Below are 20,431 nucleotides of genomic sequence, written 5' to 3'. Positions count from 1 at the left end.
CGATCAACATGCTGTTTAAATGTTTAGAACACTACTTAATGGAGATGCTGGGGCCTCACTTGCCTCCTTAGAAATCCATGGAAGGCAACAAGGGCTGGCTGCCAATATTAATTGTATCATTGGGCTGTGATGGGTCTGCCATCTTGCTAGGCTGTTTTCACTGAATTTTGCCAAGAAAAAAAGACTGAGGATCAAGTATAGGCCTCAAACTTGGCGCCCTACTTCTGTATTCAACAGATTATCTGTTTCTGTTTAGTTTTAGAAAGATGTTAGACCGCAAGCCAGTTTGCAGTCCACTTTCACCTGTGATGGAAGATTCTTTGAAGATGAAAGTACTCCATAAATTTGCAGCATCTTTGGCTGGGGAGCCGATGTTCAAACCACTATGATTTTTTTGTTTGTTTGTTTTTCTTTAATACACGCGAATTTTTTTTTTAATTTTTTTTTTTAATTTTTTTTTTTCAACGTTTATTTATTTTTGGGACAGAGAGAGACAGAGCATGAACGGGGGAGGGGCAGAGAGAGAGGGAGACACAGAATCGGAAACAGGCTCCAGGCTCTGAGCCATCAGCCCAGAGCCCGACGCGGGGCTCGAACTCCTGGACCGCGAGATCGTGACCTGGCTGAAGTCGGACGCTTAACCGACTGTGCCACCCAGGCGCCCCAATACACGCGAATTTAACTAGACTGCTGCTCAGGTTTACTTTGCATTAATAATGGAGCTTGACAATTAAGTCATTTCTTTTATCGTGAGCTCAGAGCTGCCCTGGAAACTACATAGCAGTGTGTCTTCTGTGGTCGTCCTTCAGATACTTACAAAGCCTGGATAACAGTCCAAGCAGGTGGGTTTCAGTGCCCTGTTTTCCCCTGGGCAGAATAGCAGAGTGGGTGAAACATGTTTGTTTGTTTGTTTTCTTCCCCACCTGGTTTTAATTTAAATTAATAGACTATTTTTTAGTGCAGTAGTACGTATACAGAAATTGAGCAGATAATAGAGAGAGTTCCCGTATCTACCCACCCCTCTGGTTTCTCTCATTATTAACATCTTGTATTTATGTGGTACATGTTATAATTGATTAATGTTGACACTTCATTATTAACTTAAAGTCCGTAGTTTGCATTAGGGTTCACTCTTTGTGTTGTACAGTTCAGTGGGTTTGCACAAATGCATACTGTCATGTATCCGCTGTTAGAGTATCATGCAGAGTTGTTTCACTGCCCTAAAGATCCTCTGCGCTCTGCCTGTTTATCTCGGCCTCCTCCTGGTCCCTGGCAAGCACTGAGCTTTTTACTGCCTCCCTAGTGTTGGCTTTTCCAGAACGTGATACAGTCAGAACCATATATTATGTAGTCTTCTTCAGACTGGATCTTTTCACTAAGCGATACGCATTTAAGGTTCTTCCATATCTTTTCACGGCTTAATAGCTCATTTCCTTTTATTGCTGAATAATATTCCATTGTCTAGATGTACTACAGTTTATCTACTCACCTATCGATAGACCTCTTGATTGCTTATGGGTTTTGGCAATTACGAATAAAGCTTCTATAAACCTCTGTATGCAGGTTTGTGTGTAGACGTAAGACTTCACCTCACTTAATAAATACCAGGGAGCATGATGGCAGGATCTGAAATAGGTTATTGGTCTGGCAGTACACTCTTGTTCCCTAGTGACTGTTCTCTTGCTGACGATGGCCTCCCTACTGTGATAACCTAAACAGCCTACCTCTGTCTGCCAGGGGCTGCTTATTTTTCATTGGAAATACTTTCTGAACCACTCCGAACACAGAGATCTTGATTGTGGTCTCAGGAAGGAATACTTAAAATGTTTAAGAGCGAATACTCCTTAGTTATGGTTGCTGTGTTTTCATCTCTCCCCTGATGCTCCATTTGAACTTCTTATTTGAGTCTTTCTGGTAGTAAAGTGTGAATGATGGTCTCGACCCTTAAAATTGTATGATCATTACTTTTATTGTGGTAAAATACATTATCTAACACAAAATTTGTGATTTCTATTAACCATTTTTAGGTGTACTGTTGTTCAGCACTAATTACATTTATATTGTCGTGCAGCTATCACACTGTTTCCAAAATTTTTTCATCCATGGATATGGTCATTTTAAAAAAAGGAATGTGGCGAGCCTGCATGGCTCAGTCAGTTGAGCATCTGATTCTTGATTTTGGCTCAGGTCATGATCCCAGGGTCATGGGATCGAGCCCCATGTTGGTGTCTGTGTTGAGCATGGAGCCTGCTTAGGACTCTTTCTCTCTTGCTCTACAACTCATGTGTGCACGCTCTCTCTCTCTAAATAAATAGGTAAATAAATCAATAGAAGAGAAACCTTAAAAATCTATCTGAAGCTCTATTTGGCAAAATATTTCTATCAGTCAACTTCCTCTAACTTTTGCTGCAGTAAAGACCTCCAAATCTCAGTAGCTATCAACAATCTTTATATCCCCCTCATGTTAAATATATATCATTTTCATCTGGCTGGAGCTTAGTCACGTGGCCACATCTAACCGTAAGGGAGGTTAGGAAATGTAGTCTACCTATGTGTGTAGGAATAAGGAAACTTGTTGAGTGATTAATTAGCAGTCTTAGCTGTATTTAGTTCAATTATGAAATCATACACATAGTTCTTTATTTTGATCTTTTAGGGACAATGAAACAGTACTTACATGATTTCTGGATACTTTTCAGGAAAGCATTTTTCTACTCTATGCCCCTTTCCCATTGCCTCTTGAATTATCCTATCCTTTTACCACTGAGAGAGCTTACTGGGATAAATGAAATTATATGCTGTTTCCATAAGTACCTGTTGGGTAATGACTTTTTAAAAAATGGATAAAAGTCAGTAAGAAGCCTTAGTAACCGTAAGTATGGTTGTTATTAAGTGAGATATTTAAAAAATATCTGGTTGGCTCTTAGTCTTGTGTCAGAAGACAGGCTTATCTTAGAAGCCCTCTAGTACTGATTTGGTTTCAAGATAATGGGCTTTTCTTGGGTTTTCCCATTGCATGGGTACTCTACTGTTATCTTAAAAAAATTTTTTTTATGTTTGTTTATTTTTGAGAGAGACACACACACACAGAATGTGAGCAGAGGAGGGACAGAGAGAGGAAGACACAGAATTTGAAGTAGGCTCCAGGCTTGAGCTGTCAGCACAGAGCCCAACATGGGGCCTGAACTCATGAACCGGGAGATCGTGACCTGAGCCAAAGTCGGACACTTAACCGACTGAGCCACCCAGGTGCCCCTCTACTGTTATCTTTTAAAAAAGTAAAGTATGTGAAATTTGTAATTAAAAATGGCTTTTCTTAACCAGAGTAGCAGTTTCAGATAGAAATGCTATACATTTTGTCATAAGATTATTTCTTAGTGAAATTTAGGAAAAAATGGGCAGTATTTATGGTGTGTGCTTTTTAAATGGTTGATCCTTTGGATCTATCTCACTGACCTGTTATAGTTAGAAGCAAGCTCAGCTGCCTACATGGCTTGGTGGGAGAGTATTTTGAGCATGTTTAGTATGCCTCCGCTCACTGATGATTGAAGTTCATAGTCAAATATTAATTTTCAGTAAGTGCCTACTGTTCTCGGGCAACTCTCATTCCCTTAAGGAAAAGTGTTTCCTTTGAGCCTCTAGTTGCTGAGAATAGCTGTGTAAGCACTGTGGAAGTTTTTCCAAATTAAAATTTGGCCCACCAGTTCATTTATTTCTTTTAGGGCTTTGACAATTGGTTGTGTTTATGGACCCCTACAGAGCTCTTTTTAAACACTGTCAGCAATTTGGAGACATTTAGCTTGGGCAAAACCTCTTTATCTTCAGTACTCTTACCATAGGGACCGGCCGGCCTTGCTTTTAAATACATCCTTAATACTCTTAGATAGAGTGGCCTTTCATTTGCTTATTACTGAGCCACTGTTCTAGGCTGTTTATACTATTGTAATTCCAGACTCGAAGTAATTATCCTGTTGAAAAGGCCCTGCAGGTGTATGCCCTGTTGTGACATAGCCAATTTTGTCTTCTGTCTGAATTTGCTTGCTTCGTGCATCATTACAATAACAGAAAAACAGAAATCAACACCAAAAAGCAAAACCCCTTTGGCTACAAAATCTGTCTCTTATATTAAAAAACATATATATTTAGAAAGTGCTAGGGCCATGTGGAATGACAAATATTTAGAATTTATTCAGTCTTTTATCCTAAGGCAAACTTAGCAGCTGCTATCTAAAGCAAACGTCAGTAAACACCTGGAGTTATCCAAGGGCCAGAATCTCAGGCCCCATTCAGACCTCCTAACTCAGAATCTGTAGTTTAACACAGTCCCCGGGTGGTTTGTGAACATATTGAAGTTTGAGGAGCATTGGTTGGGGAACTTTTACTTGAGCCTGTAATCATGGAAGCCACCAATGGTTGTGAGGGGCCATAAGACTTTAACTCCAACTGTATTTATAAAGTGAAAAATCTGTACATTAGAAATTAATTATCTGGGTACATGATGAATGTTGAGCTAATGAAACATCTTCAGTCTGAGAACAGTAGTGGCAGCAACATGTCCCAGAAGAATAAGAGATTACCTCATTGGGGGGTGCGCCTGGGTAGCTCAGTCGGATAAGCGTCCAACTCTTGGTTTCAGCTCCAGTCGTGATCTCACTGTTTGAGGGTTCGAGCCCTGCATTGGACTCTGTGGTGGCAGTGCAGAGCCTGCTTGGGATTGTCTCTCCGTCTCTGCCCTTCCCCTGCTCACATACATTCTCTCCAAATAAATAAATAAATAAATAAATAAATAAATAAATAAAAATACCTTTTTTTTTTTTTTTTTTTTTTAAGATGACCTCAGTGAAACAGTGAGACCTTTTTGTGTTTTTGGAGTCTAGTCTCTGACTCCTTTGTGATAGAAAATTCAGGCATTCATTCGTTTTCTCAACAGGTTGTGGTGTCCTCAGTTAAAGGTCCACCCAGAACATATGTTTGGTAATAGGTTGAGAGAGGGAATGATGTCTCACTGTCATTATAAGTGTAACTCTTGCTCTCTTCATATGTCCAAAAACATTTCTTAGGAAGAAGAACGGTCCCTGGCTTGTCTGTTGGACATGAACTTCAATTTCAGTCATTTTGAGAGGGCAGAAACCTGTTCACCTAGAATATTAGGAGCTCCTGCCAAGTGAGACTTTCTTTGCAAGTCAGTGGGCCAAGAACATGGATTTGTACTTTATAGGAACTCATTTGTCACTTAGAGTATTTGCATTTAGGTCTTAATAATTTGAATGTGTTTGCTAATTGCGGCATTTTTATTCTGGAGATGGGACACTGGAGAGGATAGGGTATTCTTATACTGTGCTACAAAAGATCTTTTTCCTCTTGCAGTAAGAAAGAAGGAGAATAATGGCATTTTCCTAAGGCAGTATTTCCTAAAATTCTAGTGTGGTTTCTACTCTGAGGGCTGACATTTGTAAAAGAAAGCCAAAATGATTCAGTTTAGGAATTGAAGCCCCCTTCTCATCTGGGGACCCGTCCCTGCCCTGCCTCCCTTGTCCGTCTCTCTCATGCATACCAGGCACACAAGCCCTACCTTGTCTCCACTGAGTTCTACCCTTTTTCCCCCTCCACTGGCCTCTAATTCCCTCATCTGTCATGCACCATCACTCTGACTAAAATTTCTTTGAAAAATCACCAGGACACCAGGTCCCGTGGCTTCTTTGTAAGTCTGTAGCATTTGGTCTTACCTACTTTCTTTCCTCCTGTTATCCCTGTGATGTTGGTCACTTGGATTTTTCTTTGATACTTTTTGCTTTTTCAGAGCCCTTGAGCCACACTACCAAAGTTCAAAACCAACCGTCACCACTTACTAGCCATGTGCCTGGGGAAGTTAGCTTTCATGTGCCTTAGTTTTCTCATCTGTAACATGGGAGTAGAGAATAAAATCTGCCCCATTGGGTTGGTGTGAAGTGGAAAGAAGAATGGCACATAGTAAGGATTTTCTGGGTTCTGCCATCGTCATAACTGTTGGTTCTGCCATCGTCACCATCACCATTATCATCATCACCACCACCACCACCACCACCACCATCAAAGGGCACTTCCTGCCCTTTGCAGCCTCTTTGGCTTGCTTTCTACTTTCAGGCGTTCCTACCTTTTTTCTTTCTTTTATTGGACTGCCCTTCTCTTTGGGCTTTTTCTTGACAGTCTTGAAATTCCCACATTGATATCTTTAGCCCTAACCTTTTTCTGAGCCCCAGAGTCTAATGGTTTGCACACAGAAATCTCCTGAGCATTATAACAAACCTGCCAAAATGAAATTCATTCTGTGTACTTCCTTTTTTTTTAAATTTTTTTATTATTTATTATTTTTGAGAGAGAGAGAGAGACAGAGAGCAAACAGGGAAGGGGCAGAGAGAGAGGGAGACACGGCATCGGAAGCAGGCTTCAGGCTCTGAGCACTCGGGACAGAGCCTGACGCAGGGCTCGAACCCACAGACCGCGAGATCATGACCTGAGCTGTAGTCGACCGCCCAACCGACTGAGCCACCAAGGTGCCCCCATTCTGTGTACTTCTAAAGCCCCCCCTCCTTCCTTCCACTGTTACTCTTTTGTCACCATCTTAATTAATGCAGTCCCCAACTTTCACAGCTCCTGCTGGGGAGAGTCCAGAGTTTAGTCTGTTTCCCCCACACCCTGGTCATCCAATTGGATTCCACGATTTGTTGATGATCCCTTGGTGGTGTCTTGCAATATGTCTTTCCTTTTCTGTTCCCAGTGTTATTCCCTGGAACACACTCTTTGTATTAGTTTGCTCGGGCTGCTATAGCAGAATACCTCCAACAGAGTGGCTTAAACAACAGAAATTTATTTTCTCACTAGAGACTGGAAGTCTAAGATCAAGGTGCTAGCAGAGTCGATTTCTGGTGTGGGCTCCCAGATGTCTGTCTTCTTGCTGTGTCCTTACATGGCCTTTCCTCTATGCGCATATGCCTCCCTGGTGTCTTGGCTTCTTCTTATAAGGATACTATTCTTATTGGGTTAGGACCCTACCCTAGGACTTCATTTAACCTTAGTTTCTTAAAGGCCCCGTATCCAAGACAACAGCCACAGTGGAGATTAGGGCTTGAACATATGACTTTTGTGTTGGGTCACAATCCAGTTCATAACACCCTTGGTGCTGCTGACGGTTTCACTGACTTCCCATATCCCCTCTGTATCCATCTTCCTATGGAGGCAGGAATGATCTTTCCAAAGTGCAGCTCTGACCATCTCCCTCCCACTGCTCTGACGCAGTATGAGGAGGATTACTGCTAGGATACTTCGGGGACTTTCATTTCTCGATTCCTTACGTTCATTCATCTGGAGATGGGAGATAACATTACTACCCCCGTGTTTCTGTAAGGATGAAATGAATGCTAATGAGTAGTTATGGTTTTATTATTGTAAAAAATTACATTCACATTCCTCAGCCTGCCGTTTGAGGTCCCCCATCACTTTGTCACTCCGAGGGCGGTCCTGTGCTCTTTTTGGGTTCCCAGACCCTCTAACAATGTGTGAGGAACCTACCCCACATGTAACACGAAACACTTCTCAAACAGCAGCAGGGTGTCCAAGAGTTCAAGCAGGCCTGACACTGCCTACCCAGAGATAGCGTCACATTCCAGGGGTTAAGGGATCAGCCCTACAACACTGTCACTCCAGCCCCCCTTCAGATGCCAGGTGCTTACCTGTGCTTTGTGCTTCTGACCTGGCCTGCTGCAGGTTGGAGGTTCCACTGACCTGCTTGGGTTTGAATAATGTGCTAGAGCAGCCTACAGAACACAGGGACACACATTTACCAGTGTATTAAAGGGTACAGTAAAGGATATAAATCAACAGCTGGATGATGAGATTAGGACGAGGTGTTCGAGAAGGGCGCCCATGCTCTCTCAGAATGTGCCACTCTCCCCAAGTCCACCGTTCACCAGCCTGGAAGCGTACTGAGACAAGACCTCTTGGGTTCTTATGGAGGCTTCTTTGCATAATCATGATTGGCTAAGGCTGCCATTATCTGATTAAATCTCCAGCCCCTCTCGCCTCCCCAGTGATCAGGGGTGGGGTGGGGGTGGGGCCGAAAGTTCTAACCCTCTGGTCACATGGTTGGTTCTTCTGGCAATCAGCCACTGCTTTGGGGTGGGGTCCTAAAGTCACCTTCCTTACAAACAAGAGACACCCATTTCACCTGTATGGCTGTGTCCGCAGCGTTTTTCTGGAACTGTGGCTGAAGACCAAATACACCTGGTCACGTGAATGGCCAAATCCGCATTTCTTATATCGCACGTGCCCGCAGCCTTCATCACCTGGGGCTTGTTAGTGATGCAGCCTCTGCATTGTAATTAGATCCTCAGGCCCTTTGAATGTGAGGTTCTGGCTCATCACCGGGTTCTTAACTACTGTCCGGCTTTCTCCTGCTACAGAAAGAATACAGGCTTTGGAGGCAGACCACCTGTTTCCAGATGCCAGCTGCTTCACCTGCTAGCTTCATGTGGGTATGGATGTTTACAAAAACTCTCTGCCTTGGTTCCCATCAGAAAACAGCCCATAACACCCACCTCCCAGAGATTTTGAGGCTTCCTTGAGGAAGTATGTAAAAATGGAGCATCATCTTTTGTGATTGTAAGTTGAGTTTCAGATTTAAAACTAAGTACTTTTTTGTTCTTGGCTCATGGTACTCTGTGTGTGTGTGTGTGTGTGTGTGTGTGTGTGTGTGTGTGTGTGTGTGTTTTGGTCAAGGTTTGCTTATGTGGCACTAGTGGGGGAAGGAAGGTGGTGTTCACTGACACCTGCCCCCCTCCATCTCCCTCCTCTCTGTCCTGACTGTGGAACAAGGTCCTCCTGGCCTTCCTCAGGAAAGATGTGACCTGCAAAGGATGCGATGGTGAGACTTTTTGTTCGGGAGAGGGTTCATGAGCTGCTGCTTCAGTGGAAGGTGGAGAGGATTCTTTCAGGTCTCAGAAGTGGCTAGGAACCAGGAGAGCCTGGGTATCTGATCTGTGACCATAAGTAAATTCTGTTGTGCTGCCTCCCCTTATATTGTCGTGAGAAGGGACCCGCCACTCTCTGCCCCAGCTCCTTCAAGGCTGCTTGATCTGATGCAGAGGTCTTCTCAGTCATTCAAAAACACTTTTTTTTTTGAAATCTACAGAAAGTTTGCAAGAATACGAATGGTAAAAACACCTGCATACTCTATGTTACTCATTCGCTGTTAACATTTTACCCCATCTGCTTTATCATTCTGTGTGTGTGTGTGTGTGTGTGTGTGTGTGTGCATATACACTCATATAGTATTTTCTGAATCATTTGAGAGGAAGTTGCATACATCCATATATGGCCCTTTGCTGCTAAATCTTTTGGTTTGTATTTCCGAAGAGTTGGGATATTCTCTTATATAATCCCAGTACAGTTTCAACTTTGGTAAATTTGACATTGATAGAATACTTTTATCTAATCTGCCTTTTTATTCCCATTTTTGTAACTGACCCAGTAGTGTCCTTCATAGAATTTCTTTTTTCCTTTTAGTTCAAGGCCTTCAACAGATCGGATGAGGCACATTCACTTTGGGGAGGGCAATCTGCTTTACTCAGTGTCTACTGATTCAAATGTTAATCTCATCCGCAAACACCCTTGCAGATGCAACTACAATAATGTTTAATGAAATATCTGGGCATTTTGTGGCCCAGTCAGACTGACACACAAAGTTAAGCGTCACATATGGACTCTTGGATTCTTGATTTATAATCCACTGCTCTCTTTAATTATGTCGGTGGTTAAATTGTTGTATATTTGGCCAGCTGGAGCTCCTTCCAGCTGTCTGCTGTGTTAGTGTGATTCGTCCATAATGTCTAGTATCAGTGGCCTGCCCTTTTATTGGATAATTACATTGCCTGTGTGCCCTTCAAGGTCCCTCTAGGTAAATTTTTGTATGTGTCATGTAGCTTTTACATCAGACTATCCCTTAAATATCTCTTCAAATTAGGGATGAGTGAAGTGCTAATAGGAAGTTAGAAACTTAATATTCCTTACAGTCATTTTTACTTACTCTGTTTCTATTTGCAATAACATGAGTCATCTAATGGGTTATTCTTCTGTAGTATGCATTTTCCTGGCTGTACTAAATTAAGTTCTGAGCTGCCCATAGGCTCCCTCTGCAGGCACTACAGTGCATAAACACTTTCCTGGGGTTGTGGGATAGATTTCTTCTGCCCATTTTCTCTTTTGATTGGTTTGTTACTCTACAATTTTTACACAATTATGGATCATACAGTACAAACAGTTTTGGATCCTGATTTGTCTCAAAAATATATTTCCTTATAAATCTATACATTTCTACATCATCATGTTAACGTTTGGATAATTTCCTATTAGATGAATTAAATTTAACATTTAAATAACTTCATTTTAGTAGGCATTTGTATTTATATCTTCCCCATTTTATTTTTTTAAATTTTGTTTAATCTTTATTTTTGAGAGAGAGACAGCATGTGTGCAGGGGAAGAACAGAGAGAGGGAGACACAGAATCCCAAGCAGGCTCTGGGCTCAGAGCTGTCAGGACAGAGCCTGAAATGGGGCTTGAACTCACAAACTGTGAGATCATGACCTGAGCCGAAGTCGGACGCTCAACCAACTGAGCCACCCAGGTGCCCCAATTTTTCCCCATTTTACAGAGCACTAAAATGAATATTCCTTGTGTGATACACCACTCATAGGGCTTGAACATAGAACTTGTGTGTTGGGACACAATTCAGTTCATAACACCCTTGAGTGCTGACCACTCATATGTGACTTATTAAGCTGAGCTTGACTAGTGGTAGGAATTTGCCAGGTAAAAATACAGAGAAAAGACATTCCAGTTTGGGAAAATTGCCTAATCCCAGCGTAGGATGTTTTCAAGAAACCGGAAAATCAAGTTTGGCTGATCCACGGTGGAGCAATAGTGAGAAATGGTTGGAAAGTAGGTATTGTGGGAGTCTTTCCAATTTTAACTACAAGTGAAGCGGAACAGAAATTTACTTGTTTGATGGGAATTCCAGGGTAGCTGGATCAAGGGGTTCAGATGCTGGTGCTCCATCCCTTACTGGTTTCCTTTCTCCTGTCATCTCGTCCCAGTCTCAGCACTCATTCTCTTGCCTCTAGGCAGGAGGAGAGAAGAACCTGACCCTCACAATAGATATCCAACAGCTCGGGTCACAGGAATTGTCACTTCCCCCACTATTCATTGAGTAAGTGTTAGGGAAGGCCTGTAGTTGGCACTGTTTGGGTCAGCTGTCTGCCACTAGCGCAGTCCCTGTAAACAAGGGGCCAGGGTATCCAGGTGGACCAGGTCTGAAGCACAAGCCCATGCCTAAGGCCAGGGAGTAGGTGGGAATTATGGCAGACCATCCCCCAGGGAGCAGGGGAGCACGAGACATGAAATTCCTCGAGGAAAAGAGGGTGTTTAAATAGACGGCACTGCAGACCTGGACAGTCATGGCACGTCTTTACCAGAACATTCTAGGTCAGTGTGAAAGTAGGGTGTGGTCGGTGAGAGGGGGGAAAAGAGGGAAAGGATGAAGAAAGCATACAATACGAGTTGGACGAACAGCTCCTGGTAGTGTTTCCTTCTATAGAGCAGGAGTGCTTGGAAGTGATTCCTGTGAGGTCAGGCCTAGGTGAGTCAGGATGGCACATTTAGAGTCAGGAATAGGAGAAGGAAAAGCAGGGAATTCAGTCGTAGGCTTGTTAATTTTGAAGTACTTCTGGAATTCCCAGTGGAAAGGTCCAGCAGGACAGAACCACATCTTACCTGGTATTTCCTTCCTTGGGCTGTGCCAGTAGACTCCTTCAGAGCGCCCTCCCGGTAGCCTCTACTTACAGTGCGTCCTATTTGCCACTTCCGGTGTCATCTTTATAAAGCTTCTTATCCTCCCTCCACCTGGCTCAGACACCCTCAGAGGGTTTTTTTTGCACGCTATATTAAGTATAGAAGTTTGTCACTCAAGGTCTTTAATGGTTTGTCCTCAGGCTACATTTCCAGTTTTTATATCTTACAGCTCCCTTCTACTTGGTACATGAATCTTGAGTCAACTGAATTTTTGCCATTCCGTTCACATAGCCCATGCTTTTCCCACCTCTGGTCTTCCATTCTCACTTTTCTTACCTGCTAGCATGTCTTGACTGGGATCTGACTGGAGAGCTACGGCTGGCTCAGAGAGACATGATGTTACCCCAAGATGGCACCTAAGCAGGTAGGATAGAGATTTCAGATGTCAGTTAAATGCTAAATCCTCATGTTTTAGAAATAAGGTTTCCAGTGTCAGCATGAGCCGTTATTTGATTTCTTCATTTCACACTGGTTAGAGCCAGCACTTCAGGGTAGGCATCACAATAGAGAACTCAGCGCCCCCCCTGAAGGGGAGGACAGGGAGGCACAGGGGGACTGGGAAGGGGGACTGCCACACTGTGTGCTGCTGTTGCAGTGAGTGCTGGGGGGTGGGGAGGGTACAGAAAGTGGGAGAGCTTCTGAGAAAAGGTAGCATTTCTGTCTGAGTCTTGAAGGATGAATGACTTCAGCAAGCAGAAAAAAGGCAGCATTTCAGGCAGAGGATGTAACCTGGATGTCTGCACTGAAGGTCAAGGACGTGGGATTTTGGAGGGATCCCACCCTCCAAATCCGTTTGGAGGGATTTTGGAGCAGTGTGGAGGTGGCCATGGTTTGCATTGTATGTGTGTCAGTATTAAATATCTTGTGCCTTAGTTTGGACTGCTGTAATAAATTATTATAGACTGAGTGGCTTATCTCAACAGACATTTATTTCTCATGGTTCTGGAGGCTGGGAAGTTCAAGATCAAGGTGCCAGTTGATTAGATTCCTGGTGAGAGCCCTTTTCCTGGTTGCCACATGCTGTCCTCTTGTGTCCTCACATGGTGGTGAGAGAGAGCTAGAGCTAGCTCTCTTCTTACAGTGACACTTACTCTATCTAGAGGTGCCATCTTCCTGGCCTCATCTGAATCCAGTCACTTCCCAAAGGTCCCAGCTCCTACCACCATCACATTGAGTGAGGGGTTCAGCATATGAATTTTCAGCCCGTAACACTTTGTAATACTTGTGGCTCTAGGAGGAAGAGCAAGTATTGAGAGGGAGAACTGTTTTTTCTACCAGTTATTTAGTGGCCAAATGCAGAGAGTATTGAGAGGGCCAGGGACCTCATCAACCACATCGAGAGGGCCAGGGACCCCGTCAACCACACTCTAATCTAGGGGCATGATGCCCATCCCATTGAGGTAAGAGATACCTTGGATTTCAAGAAACCAGACAATTCATTTTTTTTTTCAAAGAATAATAATAATAAAGAAGTCATTATATTCTCTTTCTAAATATAGACTTGACAGCATTTATAGTTGCTCAAATTTTGCTATCTTTTAGGAAAAAAAGGTGGATTGACTTTTGTTGTTAAAAATAAGCTTTTTAAATTTGTTTTTGCGGGAGAGAGAGAGCGAGAGGGAGAGAGGGAGAGAAGGAAAGAGAAAATGAGAGAATGAGCGAGGGAGGGGCAGAGGGAGAATCCCAAGCAGGCTCCTCTATGTCAGAGCAGAACCCGGCTAGGGCTCAGACTCATGAACTGTGAGATCATGACCTGGGTCAAAATCAAGAGTCAGATTCTTAACTGAGCCACCTACTTGCCCCCAGGGAGAGTACATTTTTATCAGGTTGATTTGCAGAGGTAGGATACTGCCTTTTTTTGTTATGTAGTGATAGACTGTTACCCACCTAAGAGAAGGGTTGCCTTTATGTTTACCTCTTTAATAGTAGATGAGCCATTCATAGAAAGTTCTAGAGCTATCACTTGAGCAAAAGCCTTGGTTAACATAGAAGGAATCTGCTAATAGACTTGTGTCAAAGAAAACGAATTTGGTGACTAAGACGTTTTGCTTACAAGGTAGCTGACACCCAGTCACTCTGCAGGGCATGCTGTACAAATGGAAATAGGTTTTTCCTGCAATTTGCACACAGGTTTATTGTAGCACCTGCAGGCACATGGCTTAAACAGAGAAGGTGCAGGAATATCTGGGAGCTTTACCTTCAGAGCGGATTCTTCTCTTTGCAGTATATGTAACTAAAACACCCATCTTTCCAGAAAAGGAAAAGAAAGGGAAAGAAAGAGAAAAGGAGGGGCGGGTGGGAGGACAGACAAATTTTTGTTACACTAAGCCAGACATTACTTTAGATAAAGTAATAATGGAAATACAGCTTTATTTCTATACCAAGTTATACTTAGAAAGCTGATCACTAAACCGGGAAGCTTGGCTTTCAGAACTCTGCTGTAATCCAGGGTGGAAAAAACTATCACCCAGATGGCATTTGTAGGAGATTACTGCCTGGTAATCCTTCCTTGTCCTAGAAGATTAAGTCTGGCCTGGTGGTAGTGGTGGTCAGCTGACCGGTGTAAAAAAAAAAAAAAATGTAGTTTCTTGTAACTGTGCCAGTGTCTGACGTTTGCTTGAACTGTTTGTACATCTGGGAGATACTGCAAAACCTGGCCCTCCTTTGTTTACCCAAGAAAGCTCCGCTCCCCTGTGCTGGTTGTTTCTTTGTTGACTGAAATTAACAGCAGGTGGTGAAGAGCCCTAAGGTTGCTTGAGATAAGTCATTTATTAAACAGGCCTGCTTGTCCTGAGGGTGTGAGGGCTTTGAGAAAGAAATGCCACACCTGGGCCAGGAAGCCAGGCTCTTCAAGCCCTGGGGTTGATTTCTTCAGCAAGGTTGCACATGGCGATGTGACCAGAGCCACACTCACCTGAAGCATATCAGACGGTCATAAAACCATGCGTTCTGCCTTTGTCTGGAACGGACTGTAGAGAGATGGATTTTTATGAAGACTACCAGTCCCCCTTTGACTTTGACACAGGAGTGAACAAAAACTATCTCTACTTGTCTCCTAGTGGAAACTCGTCTCCATCCGGATCACCTACTCTGCAGAAGTCTGGTAACTATTAATTTTCCAAAGTTAAATGTGCTGTCATTAAACCTGGACACAACTTGAGGTTTGCTTGGTTTGCTTGGCTTTAAAATTATTAGGGTAAAGATGTACCACGTCGTTGCTGTGTTGAAACTAAGTTAATATTTATTTATATGTAAAGTAGGAACTTTGACTTTAAAGGTCATACTATTTATATGAACATTCGAGTTCTTCTGATCACAGTGAGTTCATTTAGGTGATAAATAACAAAAAAGGGAGAATCTGAAGGTCTTTGCTTGTGGTCATCTGTATGTAAATTATGAGGATGCACCCTGATTTTGTCTTTGTTAAGATGAGGCTTAAGACTACATTTCAGGTCCTGTTAGTGGCTGTCCTGGATTTTGTTCCGGAATACTGAGAGCAACATACAGAAATACCTAGACAAGAGATTTTTTTTTTTTTTTTAAAGAATTCACTCTTGTTGTACCTTTGGAAGCAGTCACTCCTTGACATGTGCCCGTATGACATTGACTTGAAAGCCAGGTACCGGCAGGGAGAATCTTAGTTTATCAGCCCAAGGCTGGACGCAGCCTTACCACACCGTCCAGGTCACTTCTCTCATTTTGCAGCTAAAGTTTAGACATCACTGAACGACCTTTTCTGTAAAACTAACTCGCCAGAGAAGTCAGCAGATTTTCCTAGAAAGTTAATTTTTTTCCTTATTAATGAAGACAAGGTCATACTTTGCCCTTTGTAAGCCTAAGAAGTGGGTAGTTGAGAACGAAGTGGTAAAGGGTACAGCAGGAAACCTAGTTGTAAGTATTTTGAGTTGTATAGTTGCTAACAGCAGAGCACGTGCTGAAACGACATTCCTCTGTTGGTTGCAGCCATGGCCACCTGTGGGGTGTAGTTTGGATTTCCAGGAAGGGGAATGTTGAAGATAATAGGTTAACGCTGGTTTCTGGAAGTTGGGGACTGGGAGGCAGCTGTTCGACGTCTGCCGGGGGTGTCAGATTGCTGGGAAGCCCTCTCCCCCGCTCCGTTTCCCCTACCCCTGTGGCCAACCTTGGACCTTTGCAATATAGAAGATCCTAGCCCCTAAAAGGATGGCATCGTCCATCCAAACTTCTAAATCCTACTACAGAAAATGCTTCAAGAGCAGCACAGGGTAGGAAGTTCAAGCTCGATGACAGAGTAAAGCCCAAGCGACAGAGGGCTATGGGGAGTCAGGGCTGTAGTTACGTGACTTCAAGTAGATCTTGGCGATCGGTATGCATGGGTTTGAGATTCCTGGGAGGATTTACCCGGCATGTTTTAGTTCTTTTCTCTCCTGGCATATTTTACCTCCTTTCACTTTCCCCAGTTGCAGTAATTGCTGCCTTTGGATATTTGCTGTTAAAAATAAAGCAGTTAGGAACACTGAATATGTGTCTCGGCAAATTTCAAACAATTGCCTTCCCAATTCTTAGTTGCCGTCTATAGGAGTCTGGGCTCATGATATTAAAAACAAAATTGTATATGAAAAGAAAAGACAAGTGAACAACAAAAACTAAAAACAAACTCATGTACCCACTAGTGCTCAAGTTTAGTAGTTTTCTTTAATTGGAAAAAAGGAGGGGGAGAAAGCATTAAAACAAACAGAAACCACCCTAAGCAGTCATTTAGTAAGAACATGGTGATTCTAAAATAACCACGTAAAAGAGGATCTAGAACAGTAATCAGTAGTCTCTGTGCCCTGGACCCCTCAGGGCACAAGAAGCCTGCAAATCTGTTTGAACATCAAGCATGAGGCATAGATGGAAAGAATACTATGTCTTGGGTGCATTTGTACTCTTTGTATTTCTATGCAGGAGCTTTTAGGAAAGATACATTATAAATACATTTAAAAGTTCACGTGGCTTTTGGTCACTCTGCATTTTCCTTCCTTCCTTCCTTTCTTTCTTTCTTTCTTTCTTTCTTTCTTTCTTTCTTTCTTTCTCTTTCATGTTTCTTTTTTGAGAGAGAGAGAGAAAGTGCCAGTGGGGGACTGGCAGAGAGAGAGAATCCCAAGCAGGCTGTGTGCACAGAGCCCGACGTGGGGCTCGACCTCCTGAACCGTGAGATCATGACCTGAGCTGAAACCAAGAGTGGGACGCTTAACTGACTGTCCACCCCCCCCCCCAGGCGCCCTGTACTGTGCATTTTCTTAATCAGCAAACAAGTAGTGCACAAAAGGGACTGATGGTAAAAGGAATCCTACTCAGAAAGGTTGGGAATGCTGATCTGAAAAACATATTCTTTGATATTTATCCAAGCCATGATGGGGCAAGTGAGAAAGTAATGAGATTTCATCTATGGGCAGAATGTTCCTAAGAAGCAGTCTGGGTGGGGGATAGGATGAGGGCCAGTGGCTGGAACAAAGAGAGAGAGGTCTTTTATTAGGGATGTTTAAACTCTGATACAACCAACCCACATTCAGAACACCTTATACTTCTTGACCCACAAACCTTGTAAATACAAATATCAATAACTAAAGCAGAACTCTGTGAAAACAGAACTTTACTGTTTGTGATATCCTCTGATATTTTATACTATTCCATTTCTTATTTTTTTTTAAATTTTTTTTTCAACGTTTATTTATTTTTGGGACAGAGAGAGACAGAGCATGAACGGGGGAGGGGCAGAGAGAGAGGGAGACACAGAATTGGAAACAGGCTCCAGGCTCTGAGCCATCAGCCCAGAGCCCGACGCGGGGCTCGAACTCACGGACCGCGAGATCGTGACCTGGCTGAAGTCGGACGCTTAACCGACTGCGCCACCCAGGCGCCCCACCATTTTTTATTTTTAAAATATTCATTTGGTATTGCTAAATGGATTTCACAGCCCATGGTTTGAAAAGCTGATGTATAATTTTCAGAATCTGGATCTAAGTTCCATTAGGGATGTTAGCCTTTTGGGATCACTGTTCTTCCCTAGCACCTGAAATAGTCCTTGACACCTGTGGCTCAACAAATATTTGATGAATGAATGAATGAGTGAGTGAGTGAGTGAGTGAGTGAATCAAATGAAACTGTCAGGGACTAGTTCACATTCTAGCTCATTTTCTAGATGTGAACATTGAGGCCAAGAGAGGTGTTGGGACCCACATTGGGACTCACACTCATCCCTCAGTCCTCAAGCCAATGTTTTTGTTGTTTCTTTTTTGTTTGTTTGTTGTTGTTGTTTTATCACACCATCTTGGCCTCTTTGGTGACAGATATTATAGAACAGGTTAATCATTCAAGGTGTGTAGGGGCACCTGGGTAGCTCAGTCAGTTAAGTGTCTGACTCTTGATTTCGGCTCAGGTCATGATCTCAAGGTTCGTGAGTTTGAACCCTGCATTGGGCAACTTGATGACAGTGCACAGACTGCTTGGATTCTCTCTCTCCCTCTCTCTTTGTCTCTCCCCTGCTTGCACGCTATCTCTATCTCAAAAAAGAGAATTAAGAGAATTAAGGGGCACCTAGGTGGCTCAGTCATTTAAGCATCCAACTTCGGCTCAGGTCATGATCTCGTGGTTCCTGAGTTCAAGGCCCACAATGGGCTCTGTGCTGACAGCTCAGAGCCTGGAGCCTGCTTCGGATTCTGTGTCTCCCTCTCTCTCTGCCCCTCCTCCACTCGCACTCTCTCTCTCTCTCTCTCTCTCTCTCTCTCTCAAAAGTAAATAAGCATTAAAAAAGAAAAGAAAAGAAAAAAAATCATTTAAGGTGTAGTCTTTCCTGCCACCACAGGCTTTACCATGGGGGTATTTTGTGATTATTTATGTGCTGCATGGACTTGTACATTCCATTCTGTCTTTGCACTTGCTGGTCAGCACAGCCATCTCTCAGCCAGCGTCCTTTGTTGCATTTTCAGTGAATACCTACAGAGATAATTTCCCATGTGCTATTTATGTAGAGTCATTCTTCCTCTTAAAAATTTCCTAATGTACAGAATGATGCAGCCCTGTTGTAGAAGACATCTGTGGTTATTTCTAGTGAGTTCGGGAAATAGGATCAGGAGCCATTGAAAAATCTGACCTTTTGGTTACATCGCTGTCGTTTGAACCTGTAAAAACACTGAAAAAACATCAGATTCCTTAGCTCAGAGTCCTTTTCATTCTGTTCCGTTACCTTTTTGGTTTCTACTTGTGTCATCTTTCTTTTTAGGGAAAAGGTTATTGTTACTTCTTGAGAGTTTTTCAGAATTAATTGTGAAGGTCTTAAATGGCAAACACAATATGATTTACAAAATAAAAATGAGAGCACAGTTGAAGTTTCGGAGAACTTCCTTGTTCCCACAGAGGAAATTTAAGAATGAAAGTGACTTCCTCCCTGGGGATCCCCAAATCTCTCCATGGCTGACTTTTGTGGAGTGCCCTAGTTACTCATGTTACACTTGATTGGGATTGAGAGGTCGGATGGTTCTCAAGTAATCCACTGAAGATCCACCCCCTGCCTTTTTTTTTTTTTTTTTTTTTAGATGAAAGAGATTCAGAGGTCAGTTTAGGAATTTCTGGAGGAGGAGAGTAAAGCATTTGAAAATACTGATGTGTTCTACCTTTGTGATCTTTCCTTCCTCCTCTGCTCTTTCTGTGAAGTTTTGGGAGGGTGACCTTTTTGAGTAGGAAGTTGGCCGCTGATCAGGGCCCTGCTTTCAGAGGTGAGTGTTGGGAGCATCTGGGCGCCAGCTCTCTTTTCCTTTTTGGCCTTCGAACTGCCCACCCTCCCCCCCACCCCCATCAGTGGCCCTTACGTTGCCCAGTTAATCTCCAGTTAAGGTTCTGGGTCTTACCTCAAGTGCAGTGGGTCAGGTTTCCTAAGCCTTTTGTTCCTTGCTGCCTTGATGACAAGTACTCGACTCATTTTTCTCTCCTACTCTGTTGTACTGTTATCACCACGGGCAAATATGGGAAAATTATAGCCTTAGAAATAGGAAGTTTTCATGGCTTGTGCTACTGAATCTCTTTTCTTCTGAAGAAAATCTGTGTCAAATAGCAGGAGTCAGGTACTCCCTTGCCGTAAGTCACTGGTTTTCAACCTGGGGCAGTTTTGCCTCCTGCAGGCATCTGGCCACAACTAGAGCCAATTCTGAGATGATTTTGGTTGTTACAACTGCTTGTGGCTGTGGGGAGGGACTGCCACTGACATCCAGTGGGTAGATGCCTGCATGCCACGTGGATGACGCACAGGGCGGCCCTGCCACAAAGAATTGTCCTGCTCAAAATGCCCCTTGTGCCGCCATTGAGAAGCCCTGTTAGGTAGGTCCTTTGTTTTTAGGGTCTCCTAAAAGAGAGAAAGGGTCTCGCTTGTTTAGCGTCCCACTTCATTGTGGGGACCTCCACATATTCCTCCCACCTCCGCTGGGATTTTGTTCCATTTGGAAACCAAGAAGGCCCAGAGAGTGGTACCCCCAAGCTCAGAATTTTAAGAGGAAAAATACATTTACCTTGTGATTTTTTTTTTTTTTCTTTTT

At 43.1% G+C, this 20,431-nt stretch overlaps 1 protein-coding gene across 2 annotated transcripts in view; it reads left to right on the top strand.

Annotated features, from left to right (window-relative positions):
- Positions 1-20,431, top strand: part of TPD52 (tumor protein D52) — a 112,282-nt gene that overhangs the window by 57,153 nt on the left and 34,698 nt on the right. The gene's annotated exons all lie outside the window — the stretch shown is intronic.

Source organism: Lynx rufus, unplaced genomic scaffold (genome assembly GCF_022079265.1).
Source record: "Lynx rufus isolate CCGP_SWC_20201006 ecotype Redwood Valley unplaced genomic scaffold, mLynRuf1.p SCAF_12, whole genome shotgun sequence".
Classification (NCBI taxonomy): domain Eukaryota; kingdom Metazoa; phylum Chordata; class Mammalia; order Carnivora; family Felidae; genus Lynx; species Lynx rufus.
Note: the sequence above shows the minus strand (reverse complement) of the source record. Positions and strands in the feature narration are given on the sequence as shown.